General features: G+C 49.7%; 1 protein-coding gene across 1 annotated transcript in view; it reads right to left on the bottom strand.

Annotated features, from left to right (window-relative positions):
* The window catches only part of EFCAB6 (EF-hand calcium binding domain 6), a 1,149,121-nt gene that overhangs the window by 849,226 nt on the left and 278,247 nt on the right, over positions 1–21,648 (bottom strand). The window lies entirely within an intron of this gene.

Here is a 21,648-nt window from a genome sequence, read left to right as displayed (position 1 = left end):
GCACGCCTTCAGCTGCCTGACCACCTCCTGAAATGGCTTGGCTTGCTCAGGAGGGAGCTTGTCCACCAAGTCCGCCAACTGCCGCACATTGTTCCGCATGTGTATGCTCGTGTACAGCTGGTAAGACTGGATTTTGGCCACGAGCATAGAAGAATGGTAGGCCTTCCTCCCAAAGGAGTCTAAGGTTCTAGAGTCCTTGCCCGGGGGCGCCGAATCATGCTCCCTAGAACTCTTAGCCTTCTTTAGGGCCAGATCCACCACACCAGAGTCATGAGGCAACTGAGTGCGCATCAGCTCTGGGTCCCCATGGATCCGGTACTGGGACTCGATCTTCTTGGGAATATGGGGATTAGTTAGAGGCTTGGTCCAGTTCGCCAGCAATGTCTTTTTTAGGACATGATGCATGGGTACTGTGGACGCTTCCTTAGGTGGAGAAGGATAGTCCAGGAGCTCAAACATTTCAGCCCTGGGCTCGTCCTCCACAACCACCGAGAAGGGGATGGCTGTAGACATCTCCCGGACAAAGGCCGCAAAAGACAGACTCTCGGGAGGAGAAAGCTGCCTTTCAGGGGAGGGAGTGGGATCAGAAGGAAGACCATCAGACTCCTCGTCAGAGAAATATCTGATGTCCTTCTCCTCCTCCCACGAGGCCTCACCATCGGTATCAGACACAAGTTCATGAACCTGTGTCTGAAGCCGTGCCCGACTCGACTCCGTGGAAACACGGCCACGGTGGGAGCGTCGAGAGGTAGACTCCCTCACCAGCACCGGCGAAGCTCCCTCCGCCGACGTCGTCGGGGAGCCTTCCTGGGAGGCGACCGCAGTCGGTACCGCAAGCAGCACCGATGTCGGAGACCTCACCCCAGGCAAGGGGCCAGCCGGCGCCTCACTCGACGGTACCGGTGGCGCAAGCACCCCCAGTACCGGAGGGGAAGGGCGCAACAGCTCTCCCAGGATCTCTGGGAGAACGGCCCGGAGACTCTCGTGCAGGGCGGCTGTGGAGAAAGACATGGAAGCCGATGCAGGCGTCGAAGTCAGAGTCTGTTCCGGGCGTGGAGGCTGTTCCGGGCTCTCCAAGGTGGAGCGCATCGACACCTCCTGAACAGAGGGTGAGCGGTCCTCCCGGTGCCGATGCCTACTGGGTGCCGACTCCCTCGGCGACCCAGAGCTCTCGGTACCGATGCGGGAAGGAGACCGGTGTCGATGCTTCTTTGATTTTTTCAAACGAAGCATGTCACCGGAGCTTCCCGGTACCGACGAGGAGGACGTAGAATCCAGCCGTCTCTTCCTCGGGGCCGAGGCCGAAGAAGGTTGGTCTCGGGGGGGGGGGGGGGGCTGTACCGCAGGAGCCCTCAGGGTAGGGGGAGACCCACCCGAAGGCTCACCACCACCAGCGGGGGAATGGACAGCCCTCACCTGCAGTCCAGTCGAAGCACCACCGTCCGACGACATCAGCACTAGTGGAGGTCCCGGTACCACCGACGCCGACGCAGCCTTCCGATGTCTCGGTACCGACGATGCAGAGGGTCGATGCCTCAATGCAGCCGATGCCGAGATCAAAGGTCTTGGAGCTGTCGACGCCGATGCACTCGATGCCCCCGGTGCTGTTGCCGACGAAGAGCCCGAGAACAAGACGTTCCCACTGGGCCAATCTCGCTACCTGAGTCCTTTTCTGTAAAAGGGCGCAAAGACTACAGGCCTGCGGGCGGTGCCCAGCCCCCAGACACTGAAGACACGACGTGTGCCTATCAGTGAGCGAGATTACCCGGGCGCACTGGGTGCACTTCTTGAAGCCGCTGGGAGACTTCGATGACATGGGCAGAAAAATCACGCCGGCGAAATCAAAACTTGCAATGACGAAAAAGGCACCAAAAATAGGGAGAGAAAAAACCCAAACCGAGCCCTACAAAAGGCCTACCCCGAAAGCGAAAGGAAACTTACGCGGGGCAAAAGCTGGAAACACGGGAAAGGGGTAAAGACCGTAAAGGTCTTTTTCTCTCTCTATATTTTTTTTTAAGCGAAAGAACGCGAAGACGCGCGAGGGTCAACTTGAGGGGTGCGAAACGGCGCAAAACACGACCGTCCCGAGCGCGGACTAAAGAAGACTGACAAACACGAGCCGGTTCGGGCGGGAAGACGGCCGCGCATGCGCGGTGCACATCGGCGCGCGAGGACTAGCAAAGGCCTTTGCTAGTAAAGTGTTCCGATTGGAGGGGCTGCCGTGGACGTCACCCATCAGTGAGAACAAGCAGCCTGCTTGTCCTCGGAGAAAGACCTGAACGGTCCATCCAGTCTGCTGAGGAGGAAGGAGGTGTTTTAGAGAGCTCTGCTGACTTCCAGTGGAAAGGGAGTGAGACCTAGCTCCCTCCCCAAAGATGAGGAGGGTCCCTGGGGAGAAGGCCTCAGGAAAGTCCCAGGCTATGGGGCCTCCTGGGGCCTGGGACCAGAAGGCCGAAAGGAGTGGCTCTCTCCCTGGTTTGACTACCGGGAGAAGGGAAAGGAGTCCAGTGGACCGAAGGGAGAAGCAGCCCAGTGGAGGCCACCAGAGCATTTCCCCCTCCATGGCCCAGCTTGCGGAAGGTAAGCGAGAAGACAGTGGAGGGGGGAGGAAGATAGTACAGGCCCCAGAAGGGCGCTTCCAAGGAAGGGAGAAGGAAGAGGCGATGGAAGTTTGCCAGAAGCCTTTGCTGGAGGCAGCTGAGAGTGAGAGTGAGGAGAGTGGATCGTCAGATGAGGAGTTCCTTGAAGTGAGCTATGACCCTGATGATCCAGCAAGTAGTGTGGTAAATATTGTAAGACGAATTAAGCTGGTGGAAAAAGAAGTAGTGGAGCTAGGAAAACGTCTGAAAATGGCAAGAACTATGTGTAAATTTGCCCCAGCGGAGCACAGACAAATGTATGTTAAAGAGGAAGCCCGGATATCAAAGTTGTTGGGGAAAAAAGAACACTTGTTGAACTGTTTAAAAAAGGGCTCTGTGAATCCTTTGAGGGAGCTCTATGTTAACCGAGAAAGGATGGCTTCAATACCACAGTCTGGGGGTTCAGGAACACTACAGTTGCAGCAAGCTTCAGTGTCTTCAGCAGCATTAGACTCAAAAGAGTTGTCTGGGTTCAGAGGTGACCCCACTTTAAAATACATGAGACAGTTGGCAACACAGTCTAGAGCACTTACCCAGCAGCCAGAGGATAAGGAGGCAGCGGCAGGACATGGCTCTGAGGTGGGGGCTGGAGTAGAGATCCTACCTGTGGAGGGGAGGACAGAACTCAGTAACTTTTCAAAACTCCAGATAATGGAGGCAGCAGAGGGAGACGCAGGTAGCAGCCTGTTTTCTACAGAGGTGGTGGTCGAAGTCTCAGAGGGCTTACCTGCAGTTGTGCAAACAGCAGAGACAGTTGCCGTGAAGGAGGCCCTGTTGGAAAAGGGTCAGCAGAGGCAGACTCCGGTATTTTTGGCCGGGTCTGCAATGACTGAAGTGGAAACCGAAGCAGCATGGCATCTGGAGAAGCCCCACCCACGAAGTCCGGGAGCAGGGGATGTCTTCCCTGAGCATGGAGTAGCTGGCGGTTTACAGGAGAGGGGTCGGAGAGAGAGGAATAGGAGCGGGCAGCAGCTGGGAGCTCATTTGACCAGCTGTCCATTACAAGAGGTGAAATCGGGGGGTGCTAACAGCCAGCCTGTGGCGGAATCAGGAACAGACAAGCCATGCCCCCGGGAAGCGCCAGCCATTGGGAGAACGCAGGAGGGACTGCACCAGAAGCAAGGGGGAAGTAACCCGATTGTTGAGAGACTTTCGTTGACTACAGAAGTGGACATGGCAAGTCTAACAGATGTGCAGCGGGTGGTGGAGCAGACCTGCCAGCAGGACGGCTGGGAGCGAGGAGCCAAGGGGAGCGGCGGAGTTCCGGAGGCTTCGCCCCTGGTGCCGGAGGTTGGAGGGAGTTCGGGGGCAGAGCGAGCAGGGAGTCTGGTATCGCCAGCTGCAGACCTGACTGGGCAGGTGCCAGAGTATCGCCAGGAGACAGAGGAGAGGAGGCGATTAGCCCAGAGGCTGGAGCCTGCAGTGGCAGGGACGAGCAGGGACGTTCCAGGAAGTGGTGATGGGCAGGACAATCAGTTGGAGGCAGCCCAAGCCGCAGAACTGACTATGGACGTTGCTGGATGTTTGTCTGAGAGGGAAGGGGACGGGGGACAACGGGAGGGGGAGGGGGCGGTGGATATTGAGGAAGGGAGAGGGATGAGGGGAGGGGCAGAGGGACAGAAGGGGGGGGAGGCAGAGGGAAGGGCTGGAACAAGTGTGGAGGGGGGGCGGTGGGGGCTGGGGTCCAAGTCCTTTGCGGCAGTAGTCCAGGGAGGGGGAAGGAGGGAGGGGGGGAGATCGGGTGGTTTTGAGGGCCCAGGGAGGGGTTGGGGGGGAGCGGGGACAGGGGGTGGACAGCTGCCTAAGCGGCGAAATGTGGTACAGCTCAAATGGATAGGGGAGGGGGCAATGCCCTCCAGGGATCGGGTCTTGAGGCTGGTGATGGGGATGGGGTTTATACCCGAGGACTTTTACGCGTGTATACACCCCATCAACATCCCAGAATATGACTTGAGCTTCATGACCCAGAGGGGGATGGAAATATTCTGGGAAAGGTACGAGGGGGTGAGGGGAAAGGGGGAGTGGCGGGACCTCAGGGCCATTCCAGTCAGCAAGCCGGACCTGGTGCAGATCACCCTGCTCGTGAGAAATGAGTCTATCTCTGGGGCAGATTTAGCCTACTGGCTACAGAGGTACGCGGAGCTGAGATCCCCACTTACAAAGTTACCGGATCCAAGCAGGGTTTGGGCAGGAGGTTGGGGAGCCCTGGTCAAATTGAGACAGGAGAGCCATGTGGTCCAGCACATTCCTTCGGCTGCCTTTATCGGTCGTGACAGGATACTGTGCTTTTACAAGGGGCAGCCGCGGCAGTGCTTCAGATGTGGTTCGTTTAGGCACTTCAGCATGTCATGCCCAGTGGTAAAGTGTGGAAGATGCGGGGATCAGCATGCCACAGAGGACTGCACCGCGATCAGGTGCAACCTCTGCGGCGGGTTAGGCCATGCATATCGGAACTGCCCTAGGGCGGCCCATAACGAGTGGGATATGTGGGGGAAGGGACGGGGAGGGGGGGTAATGGAGGAGGGGATAGGGCAGGGGGTGATAGGCAGGGAGGGGCAAGGGGGGGAGAAGGAGGGGATGCAGGAGGGGGGGCGGCAGGGGGCTGGGTCAGGAGTGGAGCAGGGGGGAGAGGGGGAGTGGGTACAAGTGCCACAGAGGAAAGGGAAGTTTCGGAGGGGGGGGAAAGTAGGGGTGGGCAGGGAGGGGTCGCTGCAGGGGAAGATGGGGAGGAACAGATTTCAGGTGTTGGAGGAGGAGGAGGAGGATAGGGAGGTTGGGAGGGAGGAGGAAGAACAGGGGGAAGGAGAAGAGGTGGAGTTAATGGAGGAAGAGGGGGCGGCAGGGGGGATTGGAGAGGGCAAACGGAAATATGAGGAAGCACTGGAGGAGGGTACTGGTGGTAGGAAGAAGGGCGGGAAGGCTCTGGGGGGAGGGGGAGGGGTGAGGGAGGAGGAAGAGGGAAGGGAGGGAGGGAGGGGAAAGGGGAGTAAGAGGAAAGCTGAGGGGGCCGGGCAGGTGGTGAAGGCCCAAGTGCAGGCTTGGGGGGACAGAGTGGAGCTAGAGGAGGATCTGGAGGACTTGGAGGACTTGGGGGAGGTGGAGGACTCGGAGGAGGAGGTAGGGGGCGGGGGTGAAGAGGGGAGAGGGAGGGATCAGGGGGTGGGTCCGGATAGAGCAAAGAAGAAAGGAAGGAAGAAAGGGGGAGGGGGGGGTAAGGTGCAGACAGGACGGCTGCGGGGGGGGGGAGGGGGATCTGGCAGGGGATGATGTAGACCGCATAGCAGAGGACCTGCTTCAGGGTAAGAAGGGGGTATCCCAGGAGATAAGGAAAGAAGTTGGGAGTGAGCAGACCCGTGACTCGCAATGAGGATGGCAGGCTTAGTGTTGACATTTGCCACGCTGAATGTGGCCAGCATCGCCTCTCCGAAGAAGCAGGGTTTAGCGTATGACTGGTTCGCGAGGGTCCAAGCAGATTGCTTCCTGCTCCAGGAGACTCGGCTGCGGTCCATTGAGGTGATCAGGCGGGCAAGGCGGGCCTGGAAGTGGGGTCCCTCGGTGTGGGGGTTGGCGGGGGAGAGGTATGGTGGGGTGGGGATCTTATTTAAGTCCCACCGGGTGAATATTCAGCGAGTGGTGGAGCTGGGGGTGGGGAGATGTCTTGTTGTGGATGCGATTTGGGAGGATAGAGCACTGAGGGTGGTAAATGTGTACGGGCCCCAAAGCAAGAAGGAAAGGGTGCTCCTCTTTGGGAAGATCAAGCCCTACCTATACACTTCGCGCCAAGTAGTCTGGGGGGGAGATTTTAACACCATATTGCGGAAAAAGGATAGTGGGGGACGATCGGTACAGGTGGGCTATGACGGGGTGAGGCTGGCATGGATCATGTGGGAGGCGGAGCTGGTAGACGCGCATGTGGCCTTCTGTGAGGAACAGGAGGGGTTCACGTTCTTTCGAGGGCAGTGTAAAAGTAGAATCGATAGATTCCTGGTAAAGAAGGGGGTTTGTCTGGGGGGTCCACGAACCGTGGACGTGGACTTTTCAGACCACCACATGGTCCTCCTTCAGGTGGGGGGGGCGGCAGCGCAGAGGCCAGGGAGGGGGTTATGGCGACTAAATTTAAAGTGGTTAGGTAGCGAGCAGGTGCGGGAGGAGTACCGCCGGTTTTTGGAAGATCAGGTGTCAGTGCAGGGGGCATTTCAGTCATTGGGGGAGTGGTGGGATACAGTGAAAAGACGAACGCGGGGATTCTTTCTCAGACAGGCGAGAAGGGAGGGGAGGGAAAGGACAAAGTTGGGCATGGCAATAAAGAAAAAGAGGGACACATTGATTTCACAAGGGGGGAGGGAGGAAGAAATACATGATCTCCAAGCACTCCTGGAGCAGGTACAGTACAACCGCTACACCTCCTTGGTGTATGAGCGGGACTTCGGGAAAATGTGTAGCCCGGACCCCTTCGCATGCTGCCGGGAGCGGAGGGCGCGTAGGGTGATGGAGGGGGTGTGGGATGCACAGGGGGTCCTGCAGGACACCAGGGAGGGGATTCTGGGGGCAGTGAGGGACCACTTTGCGGCGTTCCTTTCAGCCCAGCAGATTGATATGGAGCAGATGGAGTGTTATGTGGAAGGAACCCCGGGGATAGGTCACGGGGGACCCCAGCTTCAGGCCCTCTTGAACCCGTGGACAGAACAGGAGGTGGAGGAAGCCATCGGGGCGCTCCACAGGAAGACCTCGCCGGGGCCGGATGGGCTAACAACTGAGTTCTACCAGGCCTTTAAGGAGCAGCTGGTGCCGATCCTGGTGAGGGTATGGGGGGCAGCCCAGTTGGAGGGTTCCTTGCCTAGTTCCTTGACAGAGGCGGCTCTTATCCTACTAAGTAAGGGGAAGGACCCGGCGATGCTGGCCAACTGGCGGCCTATAGCACTGCTTAATACGGATCGAAAAATCTTTGCGCGAATGCTATTCCAGAGAATGAGGCAGGTGTCTGGGGATTTGCTAGCAGCCTCGCAAGCATGTGGGGTTAAAGGGAGAGGGGTCTTGGAAGCTGCAGCGTGGGTGCGGGAGGGGGTAGAACGCAGTAGAGTGGGAGGGCATGGTAGGCTGTTGGTAACACTCGACCAGGAAAAAGCGTTTGATAGAGTGCAGTGGGGTGTCCTATGGAGCATTCTGGAGCGCTATGGGTTTCCGAAGGGTTGGATAGAGCAATTACAGCTACTCTATCGGCATGTGGGGTGTTTTCCCCTGGTTAACGGGTGGAGAGGGCAGGGGTTTGAGATAGGGGCAGGGGTCCGACAGGGGTGCCCACTCAGCCCGCTGTTGTATGCATACGCCATCGACCCTTTTATAAGACGGCTGGAGAAGGGGGGGGCGGAGGGGCTGGAAGGGGTGGAGGTGGGGGACAATAACCAGTTAAGGGTCGTGGCGTATGCAGATGACGTTACAGTGTGGGTAGCGGACCAGAGGGAGGGAGGTAGATTGCAGAACCTGATCCAGGAATACTCGCAGGCAACAGCGTCGCAGGTCAATTTTCAAAAGTCCAATAGCCTGTGGGTTGGGGATCAGGGGCTGCAATTTGAGTTGGGAGGTAGGTTTCCTACAGCTGTGGAACGTATACGGGTCTTGGGAATATACTTCGAGAAGGGGGATTATAGGCTCTACAACTGGGATAGGTGTCTCCAAGAAGTGAAGGGGAGGGTGGATAGATGGAAGGGGTGGAAAATGACCATGGGGGAGCGGGTACAGCTCATCAAGGCACACTTAGTTCCTTTGTTTCTGTTCGTCAGTTACATCTGCCTGCTGCCGGAGAGCCGGTACACGGCCTTGTATGGGGTGTTCTTCCGGCTGCTCTGGGGCAACAGGACGAATCCGGTAAAACGGAATGTTACCTATCTGCCTAGGAGGGAGGGGGGGTGGGCATGATAAACCCAGTCCTGTTTTTCAGCGCTTTGTTCCTGCAGTTCAATCTGGGGAGGGCGGTAGGGCGGGAGCCACCGGGGTGGGCTAGGAGTGTCCTGCAGTGGTGGCCGAGATATTGGGACCTATGGCGGGAGGGGGGGAGGGTAGTGGCACTGCGAAGGGGGGCTCCGGGGGGGGTGAGTTATTGCAAGACCCTAGTGAAATTGGTGAGGGTGTGGGGGCTGACGGTGGGGGAGGTGAAGGCAGGACAACGGGGGGGTCTGGATGGACAGAGTACGGGCGCAGGTGTTCTCAGCTCCTCTGGCGCTGAGGGACGCGCCGGCCCCACGGATGCAGCAGGGGTTACGGTTGATTGCTTCGAACCGCATCCCGGTGAAGTATAAAGACCTGGCGTGGCTGTCCTTTCACGGTAGACTGTACGTCCGAGGAAATTTGAAATATCGCAATGTGCGGGATAGAGGGTGCCCACGGGAGGAATGTGCTGGAACTGAAGAGACGATGGAGCATTTCCTGGTGAGGTGCCCATTTACAGTCCAGGTCTCTGACCGGGTTTCCTCGTTGCTGCAGATCCCCAGTTTCCGCAACTACAGCTATGCGGACTGGGTGTATGGCCCAGAGGGTGGAGAGGGACGCGGGGATCCGGTAACACGCTTTCTGATTTCGGTGATATTGCGGTACTGCCTCTGGATGGCGCGCTGCAGGGTGTCCCTGTACCAGGAGGTCCGGCCGGCGGAGGTAGTCAGCTGGGATGTGGTAAGGGCGGTGCAGGAAGCGGCGAAGTGGGAAAGGGTGGAAAAAGGGGTGGGGGTGGCTTCGAGGTGGTGGAGACACGTGAGGCTTAAGCCGCCATGAGGGGACATGCTTCCCAGGGGATTGTGTGCCAGTTGTCTGAAGGGGTTGTGGGGGGTCGGGGGGGGGGGGTTGATCCATTGTATTATTGAGGAGGGGGTGTACATAGATAGGCAGACCATGTCTAGCTAGGAGCCTGGGGTTTGATTTGCATGTCCGGTTTTTTTCTTTGGTCTTTCTAATAAACAGTTTCCACTGTTCTATTGAGGAGGGGGAGGGGGTGTACATAGATAGGAGGACCGTGTATAGCTAGGGGCTTGTTTTTGATTTGTATGTTATTTGTTTTTAGTTTTTTCCAATAAAAAGAGTTTTCCAGTCTGCCCAACAATATAAACTCAATTTACATGGTATGCGATACTTTGTATGTATAGCCGAGTTTGATTTGTCCTTGCCATTCTCAGGACACAGACCATAGAAGTCTGCCCACAACTGTTCTTCCACTAAAAGTTCTGAAGCTAACGTTGAAGTCCCTTAAAATTTACACTCTAGCCTATCCTTATCTATTCAGCCACGATCAGGGCATAGACTGTAGAAGTCTCCCCAGTCTGCCCAGTACTGGTTTTGCTTCCCAATTACCGGTGTTGCCACCCAATCTCTGCTAAGATTCCATGGATCCATTCCTTCTAAACAGGATTCCTTTGTGTTTATCCCACACAAGTTTGAATTCCATTACCATTTTCATCTCCACCGCCTCTCGTGGGAGGGCATTCCACGTATCCTCCACATATCCTGACATTAGTCCTGAGTCTGCCCCCTTTCAACCTCAATTCATGTCCTCTAGTTCTACCACCTTCCCATCTCTGGAAAAGGTTTGTTTGCGGATTAATACCTTTCAAATATTTGAATGTCTGTATCATGTCACCCCTGTTTCTCCTTTCCTCCAAGGTATACATGTTCAGGTTGGCAACTCTCTCCTTGTACGATTTACAAAGCAAATCCCATACCAATTTTGTAGCTTTTCTTTGCACCAATTCCAGTCTTTTTACATCTTTAGCAAGATACGGCCTTCAAAACTGAACACAATACTCCAAGTGGGACCTTACCAATGACTTGTAGAGGGGCATCAACACCTCCTTTCTTTTGTTGGCTATATCCCTCTGTATGCAGCCTAGCATCCTTTGCCTTGTCACATTGTTTCTTCACCTTCAGATCCTCGGACACCAACACCCCAATGTCTCTCTCCTGAGACGAGCTTACTAATCTCTCTTTTGGGTTTCTGCACCCCATGTGCATCACTCTGCATTTCTTGGCATTAAAATTTTACCTCAAACTATACTATACTGGAAGAAAAATCAAATGAATACTACTAAGTCTCAAGTATTGCTGATTCTACTGAATACTTAGTATTATATACCACGTAAGCTCTTTGAGCAGGGACTGTCTCTCTTTGTTAAATTGTACAGCGCTGCGTAACTCCAGTAGCGCTCTAGAAATGTTAAGTAGTAGTAGTAGTAGTTTAAATATAATAGTTTTATTTTTTTTTTTTATGTGCTCAGTTCTAACCCTTCTTACCAAGTCATCCCCAAGGGAATGTGTGGTAGAATCAGAGGAACTATCACTGCACATTAGGCGTTCCTAACCTTTAAAGTATGTACATACTCTCATGGTCGTCAAAGCCACCACCTGTTACAATGGTTAAGCCCAAATGATCACATTCACATTGTATACCAGTGCGTACAAATATACCTGTTATTAATAACTCACTATAATCTTCCTATATTGGACACTACCTTAATGTGCTGTGATTATTCTATCAAAGATAGTACATATATGATGTTAAATTCACTTAATACATATAAATTTAATATGTGTGCATATAAACCAATGGATACATAATATTCATATACACCATTCTATCTACACATACACTATTGATTCCCACTTGGAGGCACCCTTCTCATTATAGTGAACAAAACAATGCAACCATTTGTGAAAAAACACCCCAGTGTTTCAAACCTGACAGAGATAAACACCTCAAAATCCTGACTGAATCATTCAAACAAAAAGGCCTTTTTACTAAGTCGAGTAACATAGTAACATAACATAGTAGATGACGGCAGAAAAAGACCTGCAGTGTCCATCCAGTCTGCCCAAGAAATGTGCCACTTTTTTGTGTATACCTTACCTTGATTTGTACCAGGCACCTATGCATGCCCAACAAACCAAATTGGAGTTACCACCCAGTTACCGTGTGGCCCTCGCAGTAATTTCAATTTTGGCATCCACCAACCCCGCCTCCCAACCACCAGCTCTGGCACAGACCGTATAAGTCTGCCCAGCACTATTCCTGCCACCCACCACTGGCTCTGGCACAGACCGTATAAGTCTGCCCAGCACTATCCCCGCCGCCCAACCACCAGCCCCGGCACAGACCGTATAAGTCTGCCCAGCACTAGTCCCGCCTACCAACCACCAGCCCCAGCACAGAATGTATATGTCTGCCCACACTAGCCCCGCCTCCCAACCACCAGCTCTGCCACCCAGGAGCTTAGCCTAGAATGGGTGGCAGAGCTGGTGGTTGGGAGGCGGGGCTAGTGCTGGGCAGACATATACGGTCTGTGCTGGGGCTGGTGATTGGTAGGCGGGACTAGTGCTGGGCAGACTTATACAGTCTGTGCCGGGGCTGGTGGTTGGGCGGCGGGGATAGTGCTGGGCAGACTTATATGGTCTGTGCCAGAGCCGGTGGTGGGTGGCAGGGATAGTGCTGGGCAGACTTATACGGTCTGTGCCAGAGCTGGTGGATGGGAGGCGGGGTTGGTGGTTGGGAGGCGGGGATAGGGCTGGCCAGACTTATACGGTCTGTGCACTGAAGAGGACAGTACAAATAAAAAAAGTAGCACATATGAATTTATCTTGGGCAGACTGGATGGACCGTGCAGGTCTTTTTCTGCCGTCATCTACTATGTTACTATGAGCATCTGAAAAATATTTTTTATTTTCTGGTGCGCATTTGACGCGCGTAGACCATTACCGCCCGGTCACTGACCTTACCGCTAAGTCAATGACTTGCAGAAAGGTCTCAGACCCAAAATAGATGTGCCTCAATTTTCATTTTGCCACATATCTGTTTTTGGCAAAAAAAGAGCATTTTTTGTAGGTGCGCTAAAAAATAATTTTGCATGCCCAAAACACGCATCTACACTACTGCAGGCCATTTTTCAGCGCACCTTAGTAAAAGGACCCCATAATCTCCAAGAATATTGCTTCTTCCTTTAAAATACCTAGAACAAACCTACTGCAGCACAAATAGAAGCAAGCCACAGACAGAATCCCAGAGAGAGAACCCCTCTTCAGAAGAATCACAAAAATCTAAAGCCACTACTCCAGGAGGATGAATTACTGAAAAAGATATTCCCAGCCTCACCAGTGCTGGCCTTCCAACAGCCACCTGATTTGAAACAGAACATACACCTAGCTGTAAACTGTGCCAACACATCTCACAGGATCCCACAACCACTCACATGGGAAAAACATTCAACAGAAGGAAATCCTATACATGCTCATCCTCAAATGTGGTATATATCATTCAATGCAAAAAGGGTGAAGAAGGGTACTATATGGGAGAAACAAGCCAGATGCTAAAGACAAGGCTCAGTTTACACAGACACAATATTAAACATTCCAGTGCCACCTCTGTGGGACAGCACTTTACAAAACCAGAACACTGCATCAATGATCTTATGGTAAGAATACTAAAATGAAATTTTAAGACAAACCAGATACATAAGACCTTTGAAGTCAAAATGATGAAATATTCTGACACCCACCAGACAGAACTTAACAAAGATCTGGGCCTTCTTTCCCACTATAAACCATAAAATTCTAATGATTTATCACTCTCCTATCAGCCATCCCTGTTTCTCAATCACCCAGCTCTCCTTGTTTCTCACCTAACCTACCCCACCCTCTTTCTGTGAGACTGTCATTGGAATGCTTTTGTGGTTCACTTATATATTCTGATATTTGTCAACATGTGCTTATTTCAGATGTGAAGAAGACTCACCTTTGAAAGCTAATCAAAAAATGTTTTAAATTAGTCCAATAAAAAGGTATCATCTTATTTTCTTTTCAATGTTTTGATTTATTTCTATTTATTACCATAAATAGTGGTCTAAAACGTCTACGAAACCACGTTTAAGCAGAGATGCAGAGCTAGCTAAACATAAGCGTCAGCAAGTGATGATGTTTTCCTCTCCCCCCCCAAAAAAAGCAATAATCAGATATTGTTTGTCCTTCCAAAAAGAAAAAAGTAATGATAAGAACATAAAAATAACTGTAATGGTCCAGACCAATGGTCCTTCTAGCCCAGTATCCTGTTTCCAACAGTGGCCAAGCCAGGTCGCAAGTACCTGGCAGAAACCCAAATCCATGCTACCAATCCCAGGGCAAGCAGTAGCTTCCCCATGTCTGTCTCAATAGCAGACTATAAACCTTTCCTCCAGGAACTTGTCTAAACCTTTCTAAAACCCAGGTACACTAACCGCTGCTATTACATATTCCAGCAAAGAATTCCAGAGCTTAACTATTTGTTGAGTGAAAAAATATTTCCTCCTATTTGTTTTAAAAGTATTTCCATGTAACTTCATTGACTGTCCTCTAGTCTTTGTACTTTTGGAACGAGAAAAAAAAATCGATTCACTTCTACTCGTTCTATACCACTCAGGATTTTGTAGACCTCAATCATATCTCCCCTCATCCATCTCTTTTCCAAGCTGAAGAGCCTTAACCTCTTCAGCCTTTCCTCATATGAGAGGAGTTCCATTCCCTTTATCATTTTGGTCACTGTTCTTTGAACATTTTCTAATTCCGATGTATATTTTTTGAGATACAAAGACCAGAACTTAAAGCAATATTCAAGGTGAGATCGCACCATGAAGCGATACAGATGCCTTATAGTATTTTCGGACTTATTCACCATCCCTTTTCTAATAATTCCTAGCATCCTGTTTGCTTTTTTGGCCACCGTCACACACTGAGCAGAAGATTTCAAGGTATTATCTACAACAACACCCAGATCTTTTTCTTGAGTGCTTACCCCCAAGGTGGACCCAACCATCAGGTAACTATGATTCGGATTATTCTTTCCAATATGCATCACTCTGTATTTGTCCACATTAAATTTAATCTGCCAGTTGGATGCCCAGTCCTCCAACTTCCTAAGGTCTTCCTGCAATTTTTCACAGTCCGCATGTGTTTTAACAACCTTGAATATTTTTGTGTCATCTGCATATTTAATCACCTCACTCGTCATTCAGATTTCCATATCATTTAGAAATATGTTAAATATCTCCGGTCCCAGTACTGATCCCTGTGGTACTCCACTATTCACCTTCCATTGAGAGAAATGGCCATTTGACCCTACCCTCTGTTTTCTGTCCAATAACCAATTCCTAATCCACAACATACCATTGCCTCCTATCCCATGACTCTTTACTTTTCTCAGGAGTCTCTCATGAGGAACTTTGTCAAAAGCTTTCTGAAAATCTAGATACACTACACTAACCAGCTCACCTTTATCAACATGTTTATTCACGCCTTCAAAGAAATAAAGCAAATTGTTGTGGAAAGACTTCCCTTGGCTGAATCCATGCTGACTCTGTCCCATTAACCCATGTTTATCTATGTGTTCCATAATTTTATTCTTTATAATAGTTTCCACTATTTTACCCGGCTCTAACATCAGGCTTACCAGTCTGTAATTTCCCAGATCAACCCTGGAACCCTTTTTAAAAATCGGTATTACATGGGCCACCCTCCAAACTTCAGGTACTATGGACGTTTTTAATGACAGGTTACAGATCACTAACAGCAGATCAGCAAATCACTAACAGCAGATCATCAATTTCATGTTTGAGTTCTTTCAGTACCCTTGTATGCATGCCATCTGGTCCATGTGATTTACTACTCTTTAATCCGTCACTTTGGCTCAGTACATCTTCCAGGTTCACCAAGATTTCTTTCAGCTCCTCCACATCCTCACCCTTGAAAACCATTTCTGGTACAGGTAGATCTCTTACATCTTCTTCTGTAAAGACCAAAGCAAAGAATTCATTCAGTCTCTCCGCTATGGCCTTGTCCTCCCTGAGTGCCTCTTTTGCTCCTTTATGATCTAACGGTCCCAGAAGTAGCTGGATGGTGGTGACATTTGATGCTGACATGGTGCAGGAGAGTGGCAGTGGTGAAGATGATGATTTTTCCTAAATTTCTATGTTTTGTTACTCAGTTACCTATTAAGCTACCTCAGAAATAATTTAAGGCATAGGATAAAATCTTACGGGACTTTATATGGCAAGGGAAATGGCCAAAAGTCTCCTTGCATAGGCTTAGAGTCTCCTGAGATCAGGGAAAAGGAGTGGGCTTTCCCAATCTGTATGCCTACTATAAGTCTGCTGTCCTTAAGGCTCTAAAGAATCATTATGAACAACCACTTGAAAAACAGTGGGTACAGTTGGAGCAGACCTTGCTGGCCCCCTTTTTGGTTTTTCAATGGATTAAATTGCAAGAAGAGAATAGGAAGGCTTACTGGGACACTGTCAGACATCATACTTTTTTGGGTCCTTTATGTCAAGTTTGGTGTCAGGTACAGGCACAGTGTGGGCTCTCTGGAGATCTTTTTCCTAGTAGCGTACTGAGAGACCAAGAGCCCTTCTCTACGCAGTATATGCACTCATTGCTGCAAAGATTTGTAGGCCTAGGCCATCAAATACTGCAAGACCTCACGGCCCATGAGATTCCCTTCTTTCAGTACTTTCAGATAAGGGATTCCTACATCAACTAGATGCTAAGGTAAATTTATATAGAAAGCCCACGGAATTAGAAAGTACTCTATTTAAAGAACCAGGGAATAAAAATATTTTGACTAGGGTGTATAACGCTATAGGAATATGTATATACTAGAAAAAAAAGGCCCGTTTCTGACACAAATGAAACGGGCGCTAGCAAGGTTTTCCTCGGAGTGTGTATGTTTGAGAGAGTGTGAGAGTGACTGTATGAGAGAGAGAGTGAATGTGCGAGTGTGTGACAGAGAGAGAGAGAGCGAGACTGGCGGCGAGTGTGTCTGTGAGAGAGAGAGTGTTTGTGTGAGAATGAGAGTGTGTGCCATGGGCCCCCCCTCCCTCCCAGCTCCACAGCCGTGCCCTCCCTCCCTCCCTCCCAGTTCCAGTGCCGTGCCCTCCCAGTTCCAGGGCTGTTCCCTCCCTCCCTCCCTCCCTCCCAGTTTCAGGGTCTCCCTCCCTGTATGGTATAGCCAGTATTCCAGTAAGGCTGCTCTGCCCCCTCCATGCTTGCGGCTCTCTCTCTCTCCGGGGGCCCGGACCCGCTCCTCCCCCTTTGTTCCCGGGGCCTGGTGCTGCGGGCGAGCAGGCAGGGCAGAGTACAGTAGAGTGGCAGCCCTCCCACCGGTCCTCTCCTCCCTCCAGCTCCACTACCTTCTTGTAGTTCTTGCCCAAGTGAACGCTACTTTGCTTTGTGCTTTGGGAACTTAAAGATTGGGGTTTAAAGGAGGAATTGTAGGTTAGTGTTAGGCAAAATTAAAAAGCAAATTTCAACAGCTAACAGAAAACAGCTAATCTCCATAGTCTTTTCCACTTAGTTTTAAAAGCTTTGTACCACAGCATTAACAGATAGAATCTAACAGCCACTGCAGGATCTAATTTAGTATTAAGGGTGAATAAAAAGAGAGAGAGGGAAAAGCAAGCAGGGCATAGTTTAGTATTAAGGGAGGAATAAAAAGAGAGAAAAGCAAGCATCATTAACTAGTTGCCATAGTGTATAAACCCTTTCCCCACAGTTTTAAACTGAACTTTTCTCTAGAAATAGGCATTTTCCCCATAGTTTTAAACTGAAACCTTTTCTAGAGGTAGGAACTCCTTTGTTCTAAACGGCAGTTATTTTTCTTTTCCTTGGCTGCTGGAGAGTTAGCTCATCCAGTGACCTAGTTTTAAACTGAAACCTTTTCTAGAGGTAGGAACTCCTTTGTTCTAAACGGCAGTTATTTTTCTTTTCCTTGGCTGCTGGAGAGTTAGCTCATCCAGTGACCTCAATTAAGTGATAATTAAGGGTGGGGGAAGTAGAATACTTGCATAGGTTGCTGAATCAGCTTAAAAGAGCCTGTTCAAAGGAGGCCCCTTAGATTCAAAAGTATATAAAGAGGAAAGGTCCCACTGAACTTTCTTTCTGAGAAGTTCTGAGAGAAGAGGACATTTCTCTGGTAAGTGAACGCTCCTTTGCTTTGTGCTTTGGGAACTTAAAGATTGGGGTTTAAAGGAGGAATTGTAGGTTAGTGTTAGGCAAAATTAAAAAACTAATTTCAACAGCTAACAGAAAACAGCTAATCTCCATATTCTTTTCCACTTAGTTTTAAAAGCTTTGTACCACAGCATTAACAGATAGAATCTAACAGCCACTGCAGGATCTAATTTAGTATTCCCCCCCACCCCTAGGACAACTCCTCATTTATAGTCAGTTATTGTAATTAGGGTAACAAGCAAGGAGTGCTCTTATAGAGTTTTAAATACATTTCATCACCATCTAAGAAGGAAATACTAAATAAATCATACAATATACTATATAAAGTAAAAGACACTTTTATATTAGGCTAATATCCTTAATACTGTAGCAAGTTTTAAATTATTGAAAAACTCAAAAACACTAAGATGGAGTCAGCAGTCCAGCAGCGAGAGGGGTGCTATCCAGTCTTTTGCATTGAGTGTCACATGTATGATTATCTCCCAGTTGGTGAGATGTCATATGTTTGCGCCCGATGCAAAGAGCTCCTAGCTCTTAGAGAACGTGTCCGTTCTCTTGAGGCTAGAGTAGCAGACTTGGTGGAGCTGAGGGAGACAGAGAGGTACATAGAGGAGACCTACAGGGTTGTTGTAGAGAAGTCCCACCTCCAGTCTAGTAGCCCTTGTGCTACCTTGGAGGAGGGAGGTCTCCTAGAAGGAGAGCATCACCCTGGTGAAGTAGGAAGTACTCCTGTAGCCAGGACCTGCCCACCAGGGGATGTACTATCCTCTCGCACCGATGATATGTCTCCAAGTGCTGCCCGGGAGGGAAAGGTTAGGACAGCTGTTGTAGTTGGTGATTCGATCATTAGGCATATAGATAGCTGGGTGGCTGGTGGACGTGAGGATCGCCTGGCGACTTGCCTGCCTGGTGCGAAGGTGGCGGACCTCACGCGTCACCTAGATAGGATTTTAGATAGTGCTGGGGAGGAGTCCGCTGTCTTGGTACATGTGGGTACCAATGACATAGGAAAATGTGGGAGAGAGGTTCTGGAAGCCAAATTTAGGCTCATAGGTAGAAAGCTCAAATCCAGATCCTCTAGGGTAGCATTTTCTGAAATGCTACCTGTTCCCCGTGCAGGGCCCAAGAGACAGGCAGAGCTCCAGAGTCTCAATGCGTGGATGAGACAATGGTGCAGGGAGGAGGGTTTTAGATTTGTTAGGAACTGGGCAACATTCTGGGGAAGGGGGAGCCTATTCCGAAAGGATGGGCTCCACCTTAACCAGGGTGGGACCAGGCTGCTGGCGTCGGCATTTAAAAAGGAGATAGAGCAGCTTTTAAACTAGAAATGGGGGGAAGGCCGACAGTCGCTCAAAAGCGCATGGTTCGGGAAAAGGTATCTTGCAAAGATACCTCACAAACAGGGAAGATAGGGTTTTTGAATAGTGAGGTTGCACAACAGACCGTGGTAGACCAGGTGCCCTTAAATACAACTAAAGATCAGACAAAAGATGGCAAATCAATAGTGTCAGGTACTAAGCATCATGCAAATAAGAACAACAAACATACTCTGAAATGTCTATATGCAAATGCTAGGAGTCTAAGAAATAAGATGGGGGAGTTGGAATATATTGCACTAAATGAAAAATTGGATATAATAGGCATTACTGAGACCTGGTGGAAGGAGGATAACCAGTGGGACACTGTCATACCGGGGTACAAAGTATATCGTAGTGATAGGGTGGACCGGACTGGTGGAGGGGTAGCATTGTATATTAACGAGAGCCTTGACTCAGATAGATTACAAATTCAGCAGGACACAAATCACACCTTTGAATCATTGTGGGTTGAAATTCCATGTATAAAAGGGAAAAAAACGGTGATAGGAGTGTACTACCGTCCGCCTCGCCAGGATGAGCAGGTAGACACAGAAATGATAAAAGAAAGAGACGCGAACAAAATGGGCAATGTGATAATAATGGGTGACTTCAATTATCCAAATATAGACTGGGTAAATGTAACATCGGGACACGCTACAGAGATACAATTCCTTGATGAAATCAAGGACAGCTTTATGGAGCAACTGGTGCAGGAGATGACGAGAGAAGGAAAAATTCTAGACTTGGTCCTTAGTGGAGCGCATGATCTGGTGAGGGACGTTATGGTACTGGGGCCGCTTGATAACAGTGACCATAATATGATCAGTTTTGATATCGACCTTGAAATAACTGTACATAGAAAGTCAAATATGTTAGCGTTTAACTTTAAAAAAGGAGACTATGATAAAATGAGAAGAACGGTAAAAAAAAAACTTAAGGGGGCAACTGAGAGAGTAAAAACTGTACAACAGGCGTGGATGCTGTTCAAAAATACCATCCTGGAGGCCCAGGCCATACATATTCCGCGAATTAGAAAAGAAAGACGGAACTCCAAAAGACAGCCGGCCTGGTTGAAAAGTGAGGTGAAGGAAGCTATTAGGGCTAAAAGAAACGCCTTCAGAAAATGGAAGAAGGAACCATCTGAAAATAACAAGAAGCAGCATAAGGAGTGTCAAAGCAAATGCAAGGCGCAGATAAAGAAGGCCAAGAGGGATTACGAAAAAAAGATAGCATTCGAGGCAAAAAAACATAGTAAAAAATTTTTTCGGTATATTAAAAGCAGGAAGCCGGCAAAAGAATCGGTTGGGCCGCTGGATGACCGAGGGGTAAAAGGGGCGATCAAGGAAGACAAAGACGTAGCGGAGAGACTGAATGAATTCTTTGCTTCGGTCTTCACCGAGGAAGATTTGGGTGGGATACCGGTGTCGGAAATGGTATTTCAAGCGGACGAGTCGGAGAAACTTACTGACTTCACGGTAAACCTGGAGGACGTAATGGGGCAGTTCGGCAAACTGAAGAGTAGCAAATCTCCTGGACCGGATGGTATTCATCCTAGAGTACTGATAGAACTGAAAAATGAGCTTACGGAGCTACTGCTAGTGATATGCAACTTATCCTTAAAATCGAGCGTGGTACCAGAAGATTGGAGGGTGGCCAATGTAACGCCCATTTTTAAAAAAGGCTCCAGGGGAGATCCGGGAAATTATAGACCGGTGAGTCTGACGTCGGTGCCGGGTAAAATGGTAGAGGCTATTATTAAAAACAAAATTACAGAGCACATCCGAGGACATGGATTACTGAGACCGAGTCAGCACGGCTTTTGTGTGGGGAAATCTTGCCTGACCAATTTACTTCAATTCTTTGAAGGAGTAAACAAACATGTGGATAAAGGGGAGCCGGTTGATATTGTGTATCTGGATTTTCAAAAGGCGTTTGACAAGGTACCTCATGAAAGGCTACAGAGGAAATTGGAGGGTCATGGGATAGGAGGAAATGTCCTATTGTGGATTAAAAACTGGTTGAAGGATAGGAAACAGAGAGTGGGGTTAAATGGGCAGTATTCACAATGGAGAAGGGTAGTTAGTGGGGTTCCTCAGGGGTCTGTGCTAGGACTGCTGCTTTTTAATATATTTATAAATGATTTAGAGATGGGAGTAACTAGCGAGGTAATTAAATTTGCTGATGACACAAAGTTATTCAAAGTCGTTAACTCGCGACAGGATTGTGAAAAATTACAAGAGGACCTTACGAGACTGGGAGACTGGGCGGCTAAATGGCAGATGACGTTTAATGTGAGCAAGTGCAAGGTGATGCATGTGGGAAAAGAGAACCCGAATTATAGCTACGTCATGCAAGGTTCCACGTTAGGAGTTACGGACCAAGAAAGGGATCTGGGTGTCGTCGTCGATAACACACTGAAACCTTCTGTTCAGTGTGCTGCTGCGGCTAGAAAAGCGAATAGAATGTTGGGTATTATTAGGAAAGGTATGGAAAACAGGTGTGAGGATGTTATAATGCCGTTGTATCGCTCCATGGTGCGACCGCACCTTGAGTATTGTGTTCAATTCTGGTCGCCGCATCTCAAGAAAGATATAGTAGAATTGGAAAAGGTGCAGCGAAGGGCGACTAAAATGATAGCGGGG

Source organism: Microcaecilia unicolor, chromosome 9 (genome assembly GCF_901765095.1).
Source record: "Microcaecilia unicolor chromosome 9, aMicUni1.1, whole genome shotgun sequence".
Lineage (NCBI taxonomy): Eukaryota > Metazoa > Chordata > Amphibia > Gymnophiona > Siphonopidae > Microcaecilia > Microcaecilia unicolor.
The sequence above is the reverse complement of the archived record's forward strand: the minus strand, read 5'-3'. Positions and strand labels throughout refer to the sequence as shown.